Source organism: Lissotriton vulgaris, chromosome 6 (assembly GCF_964263255.1).
Source record: "Lissotriton vulgaris chromosome 6, aLisVul1.2, whole genome shotgun sequence".
NCBI classification, from domain to species: domain Eukaryota; kingdom Metazoa; phylum Chordata; class Amphibia; order Caudata; family Salamandridae; genus Lissotriton; species Lissotriton vulgaris.
The window spans coordinates 1,110,896,778-1,110,904,126 of NC_141694.1; the positions used below are offsets into that span (position 1 = coordinate 1,110,896,778).

Sequence of the window (7,349 nt, forward strand, 5' to 3'; positions counted from 1 at the left end):
GGATGGATGTGTGTATGCCGGGTCTGGTGGCTCAGTGGATGAAGGCGTCCGCTGCAGGGACCTGTGATCAACCTCATGGTCACTGTTTTTTTTATGTTGCTCCAGCCCCGCCCCCTTCACCACTGACCCCGCCCCCACCGGTGCGGCACTCGGACACAAACCACACTGTAAATTTGGCCCCCGAGAGAAAGTTTGTGAGTACCCATGGTATAGAGGATGGATATAACTGAGCTGCTGCTTTGGTTCCTCTGTTATGTATTAGCGCATATATAGGTTCGACGGGTGCGTGATGGGCCACGGTGGGGACTGTTTTGAATTGGGGTGTCTATAAGTTGATTCCTGTTAACCGCGGCTGTTACCCGTTCTTATCGATGCCCTTCTGTTTTGATGTTGGACATGTGGCCCGCCAAGGGAACTTAGATGGCTAAAAGTTGCAACTGATCCTACTATACTTCCTATTATATTATAAAATTAACCTCCTTTAATCCTGTTTCCAGCGGTCATATTCACCCCCCCCTTTTTAATATTAGATTGCTTGCTTGCATAACGGTGGGCGACTGCCGGGAAATCTTATTATTGTCTCATGTGCTTTCATAATGTGTCGTGGCCGGCCTGCTTGGTTGTAGGCCTGTATATGTATGCTTTCATTTGCACAATAAAGGTTTTTAAAAAAAACAACAACAAAAAAATCGCCCTGGCACGCTAAAAAAAAGTGGCCCACATTGCCTTTCCGCAAAACACTGCTTCAGCAAAATTTTATTTTAAAAAAAGGGGGTGGGGGGTAAATAAAAATGCACAGATTAGATTATAGTGGTGCAACACACCTGAAAATGTGAGGCTACTTTTGCTCAGGCTCCCTGCCCCGCTCAGTCTGCTTACATTATTTGGCCAGCCCAGCGAGAGAGAGGGAGTGACACCTCTGCCCATTGATAACAGGGAGGTAAAGGACGCTCATCTACCTTCAGAAAGGCCACTCAGACACCCACTGGGCCACTGGCGGTATCCAAACAATGCAGAAACCACCCAAATCGGCCCCCCAGACTGCTCAAAAAAGCAGCTCACAGCTGGAACTGGACACCGGCCCCTCGGGCATTGCCCCAGTGCCCATGTTACCAATCGGACCCTGCTTGTTGGTAAGATGGATCAGTTGGGAGGGGTATCTGGGTTGGATTGTATGGTGCCTGCACTCCTGGGAAAAGCTATGTTGGAGGTTGGCAAAGTTGTACTTCGTGGCCCCACTCCTTGACTTTCGGGGAGGAGGGGGTAAGTAACGGTCTGTCATGTGCTGATCTCCCCAGGGGCCTCAAGACCTTTGCTTACATGCAGGGCCCTGGATGTAACATGATTTCTTGAAAGCTTGGTGGCGTCAGCCTGTGGATGTCTGGGGCCTTGGCTACACACTATTTATCCAACTTTTGTTCTATGTGGGGATGCAGATGGCTGGGCGATGCGTTGTTGGACTGGAGAGGATAATCATTCACCTTCCTGAGAGGCTCAGCGTACCCTGAATACACCCCTATCCACTTACTAGTGGGTACTGGTTACGTGTGATACACGTTGTTCATCCTGCCTAGGTTTGAGCAGCAAGCCATTGCTGGGTTGCTCTGGGGATGGGGTGTTCAGGTACATTTATTAGTTGTTTGGGTTCTGGGACTGGTGCATCCACTTTTTGTGCAGAGACACACAAGGTGAAGAGGGGCTACATTTCATTGCTATGGCCGTGACCTATACTGAGTTTATTCTGTTGCCTTTGAATATCAGGGGCATGTGGTGGGTGGCCTGGCGACACAAGGTACATATGTTTCTAAAATAAGGGCCGTGCACATTGCTCTCTAACAAGAGACACATCTTACTGCCATTGAAGAGCAGTGTCTTCAGACCCTCTGGAGGGGGCAGGTGTAAGCCACAGGTTATTCAGCCTTTGCACGTGGCGCCCTGATCTGGATTGGGACGGGGGTCCACTTTGAGGCCCCACAGGTTAAGATCGACAAAGATGGCAGATATGTTTTGGTGGAAGGGAGGCTGGCTGGTAAACAATTGATGGTTGGGTGTCTTTGTCTGTATGGTCCAAATCAGGACAAAGTACCAATCTTTACCCGGGTGTCAGTGCAGTTGGGCCTACTTACAGGCGGGAACATGCTTATTGGAGGCAACTTTAATTGTGTAGCAGACTGACCTGGAGCACTCTACCTCACCCTTCCCAGAGGCACCAGCTCTTCATTCTGTGAAGGGGTTCTGGGAGTGGATGGCCAGCTGGGGCTTGGGGATGTTTGGAGGACGCACCATGGTGTGGAAAGGGATTACTCCTTTTATTCTGGTCTGTACACCCTCCATGTTAAATTAGATACATTTCTGTGTTCTGCACCCCTGTGTCAGTTTCTCCACCACACCGAATATCTTGGCCGCACTATCTTCGATTATAGCCCTCTGTTGATGGGGAAATGGCTGGGAATGCCACTGCCTGTGATTCTCATGCAGTGACTGCGCCCCGTGCCCTGGAGGATGATGCATAGTGGGAGCACCTCCGGTAGGCCATCACAGACTACTTTGAACATAATTCAGGCACGCCTCTGATTGCCTCACTGGGCGGTAGGCCTTTAAGGTGGTTGCCAGGGGGTATTGTCTTATTACTTACCGGTAATCTTCATTACCCCGATTAGGGTCCTCCCCGTCCCAGTCCTTACCACGTGAGGCAGTCCTGCCTCCACCCAGCCAATCAAAACGCCAGAAATCCAAAGGTCGAAGGTGACATAAGCCCCTCCCACCCACCGCCATGCCTGTTATCAACAAGACTCAGACACAAACACAGCGGGAGGGAGGGAGGGAAGAGGACTGGGACGGGGAGGACCCTAATCGGGGTAATGAAGATTACCGGTAAGTAATAAGACATTACCCCCTCATGGGTCCTCCCCGTCCCAGTCCTTACCACGTGAGGAACTCACAAGCAGAGAACCAAGAAGAAAAAATGCAGGACACCAGGGATCCATGCAAAAGTACAAAACTTTAAACAATAAAGCATCGACGAACAGCAGCGTACAAGACGCCAACAGAAATCGTCAGAAGAGGCAAGAAAAACATCAAGCCGAGAATGTCGCACAAAAGCGTGACGGGACCGCCAAAAGGCCGCCCCACAAAGCACCAGGATAGAGACCCGCCCCATCAGCACAGGAAGCAGACACAGAACCCACAGGAGACAAACAGGGTAGAAGAAACCCGAGACTGTAGTGAACATCGGAAGCAAAACAGAAGAGCCCCGCGAACACCCAAAGAAGGGGAACAGGAGAAACCCCCACAGCAGGCAAATCAGGAAGCAACACCTCCAGCCGCAAAAGGAAACACGAAGAAACAGGCAGAAAAGCCCGAACTAAGCCGCAAAACAACTCAAACCTGCAGAAACTGCAAAGAAGGAAACAAAACGAGCAAGGCACCCAACCCACCCAACCGACAAGCGGAAGAGAAGGCCAGCAAAAAAATAAATAAATAAATAAATTAAAAAAAACACCGCAGTGGACAACCACAACACGTCCACCACTAACAAGGACATGAAAGGGGCAACCGCAGACCATGCAAAACAGCAGGCAAGGCCCAAAGAAGAAATGAGAACAGGAGAGCCCGGACAACGAAGCAAAAGCTCCGAAGAAGCCGACCCACCAAAGGGCAACAACCACCGAGGAAGTCCCAAGGCCCTGACAAGCACAAACCGCCGTCAACGAGCAGACAAAGCGGAAGGGGAAAAATCCCAACAACAAACCCAAGCTGGAGAAACCAGCACAGAAACAGGAACCCCACCATGGATTCCGACCAAGAGAAGAGCACCAGGAAACAAAAGAGCCCCAAAGTGCATCACAGCTCCAAAGAGCGGAAGGCCAACGCGACCAACACATGCCACAGGCCACCACAGAAGAACAGCCCAAAGACGCTAAAGACAGCCGCTCAAGAGACAGGCAGTCAGAAGCAAGCGCCAAAGACAGGGCAAAGACAGCTGCGGACCCAGAAGCAGAGCCGGAGGCAAGGGAGGCTGGCCAAATCCGACTCCCAACAGCAACAGCAGGAGCGGAAACCAAAAACAGCAAGGCCAACCCAACAACACCGACACCCCCCAAACCTCCGCAGAGCGCCCGGGAAGAGAAAAATGGGGGGGAAGGTATACAGAAAACCCGAAGGCCAAGGAAACGAGAGAGCAACCCCAGAGGACAGACCACCCCGGAACAAAAACCGGGGGAGAAGAGCAACAGGAGGGGAAGCAAAAATGACCAAACCAAGAGTCCCAAACCAAAGACAAAAGGACCTGGAACAGAGGAACAGACAGAGGGAATGCTACAGGAAGCAGCAAGACAACCCAGCGCAGGGCCATTCCAAGCACCAGCGCACAGTCCCAAGCACCCACGCAATGTCCCAACAAAAGGACATGTCCCGTCGAAACAAGCACCATACAGCACCAAACAGAGGACGGCAGGAAGCAGCCTAAGCCACCAAAAGAAGGCACAACCAGAGTACCATTCCATCAAAGAAACCAACCGCCGTAACAGGGATGCCTCTCAAGACCCTCTGAAAGACAACAGAGAAGTCGCCGCCCAGACACAAGACAGGGAAGCCCGCAGGAACAGAGACACGTACCGGGACCCCCCAAAAAAGGCCCAAACAACAACGAGCCCCCAGAGCGCCAGCCCGAACAACAGACAAGCCGGCCACCAAGGACCCCAACGGGGCCCCCAACCCAAGGACATGCATCCTAGGACAACAAGAGGAGAGAGGAAAGCAGAAATGCACCCCCCACACCAGGTCAGGAGAGCAAAGCCACCAGACCAGGGGAGAGAGGAACCAGAGTCTCGTAACCAGCAAGACAAAGGACCCAACAAGTCATCAGAAGAAACACCAAGGACACGAGGTGCACAAGAGCCCAAGGAACCACAGCCGAGGAGGCAACCACCATCTGCCGGACACAAAACCAACCCCGAGCCGGGGCAGGAGGGAGACCCAGTAGGACCCGCAGAAGATCCAACAGGACAGAGAACAGATCCGAATATATGGAACGCCTCACAAAATGCATGTCATCCTAGCGCAGGGGCCATGTCAACCCCCTCCAGCAACGCTCAGCAGAAAGCATACGAACCGCTGAAGCGAGCACTGAGAAACAGCCCCCAGCAAAGCGTCAAACCGGTCCCGAGGAACTGAAGCCCCCGAACAGGAACCAAACGAGGAACAGCCAGACCCAAAACGACCCCAGAAACCGGAACCAGGCCAGCAAACCCCCACAGCAGGAGCCAGCACCGTGGAAAAAACCAGAGGAGCATGAGAGAGACCGAAAGGAAACACCTGAAAACAGGAAACGGAACTCAACCACCGCAAACCTCTGAGCAGCCGGATGGAGGGGAATGAGAAAAACAGGCAACTCCCACACCTAGGGAAGCCAAAATTACCCACCAAGAAGAGGGGAAAACCGGGCTGCAAGGGGCACAACCGAAAGGGACACAGCCGCACCAACCCGACCAAAGCCCCGGGAGGCAGAACCGAACAGAAAGACCAACGGGAGCCAGGACCTGGAACAGAGAGAAAGAGGACCCCCGGCCCCACTCCATCACCGAAACCAGCACCACAGAGCGTAGCAACAAAAAATTGGCCGACGCCAAAGAAGAAGGGCCTAAAAGGGGGACGGCCCGGAATGGAAACCGGCAACCAAGAATGACGACCAACAGGAATCACCATTCTCAAAGCAGACCGGACCAATGACACCAAAGGAGATAGGCGACCCACAAGCAGGTCAACACCAGGAGCGGAACACATAACCCGAAGAGGAAGAGATGCAACCACCAGGCCACGGAGACTCCTCCCAGGCACAACATATCCGACTGACATTCAGGGGCAGCAGCAGGCGCCGCAGAGGCAGGGAACCAAACGTAGTGCAAAAAATGCAGGCATAGGACCAAGGCACTAGGGGAATGGCAAAGCACCAAAACGCAGGCCAGAGAGAAATCTCACAAGCCCCCGCCGCCCCGGTAGCCGAGGACAAGGCCCAACCATCCGGGACCGGAAGGAGGGACCCCTAAGAAAGCACAGACCGAAAAAGAGCAAGCACACACCCCAAAAGGAGAAGCAGCATACGAACTCTTGAGAGCGGAATCCACCAACCGCCCAACCCGGACCTCCAGGGAAGAAGCCACCGAAGACCGAGGGAGAAGGTGCAAAAAAGAAGAAAAATGGAGGATACCAGGTGACAAAGACCACCAGGCGAAATCGTGTCCCCAGAAAGAGAGGAACACCCCGCATGGCAATGCCAAGCCACACCGCAGCCAGTACAGCCAACAAGACAGCACGAAATGGCCGGGAAAAAATGGGAATAAACCCCGCCAGAGCAAAGGAATCAGGGAGAAAGACCCAGCAACAAAACACCAGAAATCTCATGGACCAACCCCGAATGTATACCCCAACAGGGAAAAAACGTCCACGATCCCACCAACAAGAGATGATGGCATAGCCGCATGCACCAGCAGCGCAGACAGCGCAAAACAGTCCAAGAAAAACTGCAAAAGATGCTACGTGGACAAAGAGAATGCAAATTTCCAAAGCACAGCATGAAAATGAACATCCCAAGTCACATTGACAGCATAGGCAGGACTTGAACCCTCAGCACATGATAGCCTGTGACACCAGAGGCATATGACATACCAATGAGCAACAGCTCCGTGGATGCACCGGAGAGGAAGTCCCCTCAAACATGGCGAGCAAAGTAGTAAACCCCATATATGGAAAGCTTCACGAATTTGCATGTCATCCTTGTGCAGGGGCCATGCTAATCTACTCTGTATCGTTCCAAGCTTAGTATATGTGCTGCCGAAGCGAGCACCAGGAAAACACCCAACACACCATTAGAGGAAGTGCCCAGCAACCTCCAGGAAACACTGCCCCAAACAGTAATCTCATATGTGAGAACAGAAAATAAACAAAAAAGGGCAGCGCAGTCTCCACCCACAGCCACATATGAAGAACATGGCCGCAGGGGCCGGCCACTGCACTAAAGCACCAGCGCCGGAACGACCTGGGGCCAGAACACCAGGAGGGCTCCCCGCCCCAGCCCAGCACATAAACGGGGAGCATCCTGACCCCAGAACAGGAGCGTGGCCGGACGGAGGACCGGAGCGGCCGCGCCGGTAAAAACATGAAAAGACCATAAACAGAAGCATTAAAAAATGCAAAAGAAACGCTCACGGCACCACCAAACCACCCAGAAGCAAACCGGAGCAGAGGCAGGAACCGGGAGCACCAGCGTTCCGACAGCCGTCGGAGCAGAAAAAAAACAGGCATGGCGGTGGGTGGGAGGGGCTTATGTCACCTTCGACCTTTGGATTTCT

General features: G+C 52.8%; 1 non-coding gene across 1 annotated transcript; it reads right to left on the reverse strand.

Annotated features, from left to right (window-relative positions):
- Positions 1-6,737: 6,737 nt before the first annotated feature.
- Positions 6,738-6,844, reverse strand: LOC147708502 (U6 spliceosomal RNA). Its single transcript, XR_015296893.1, has one exon. It is a non-coding gene; the product is annotated as a U6 spliceosomal RNA (small nuclear RNA).
- Between the last annotated feature and the right edge of the window lie 505 nt (positions 6,845-7,349).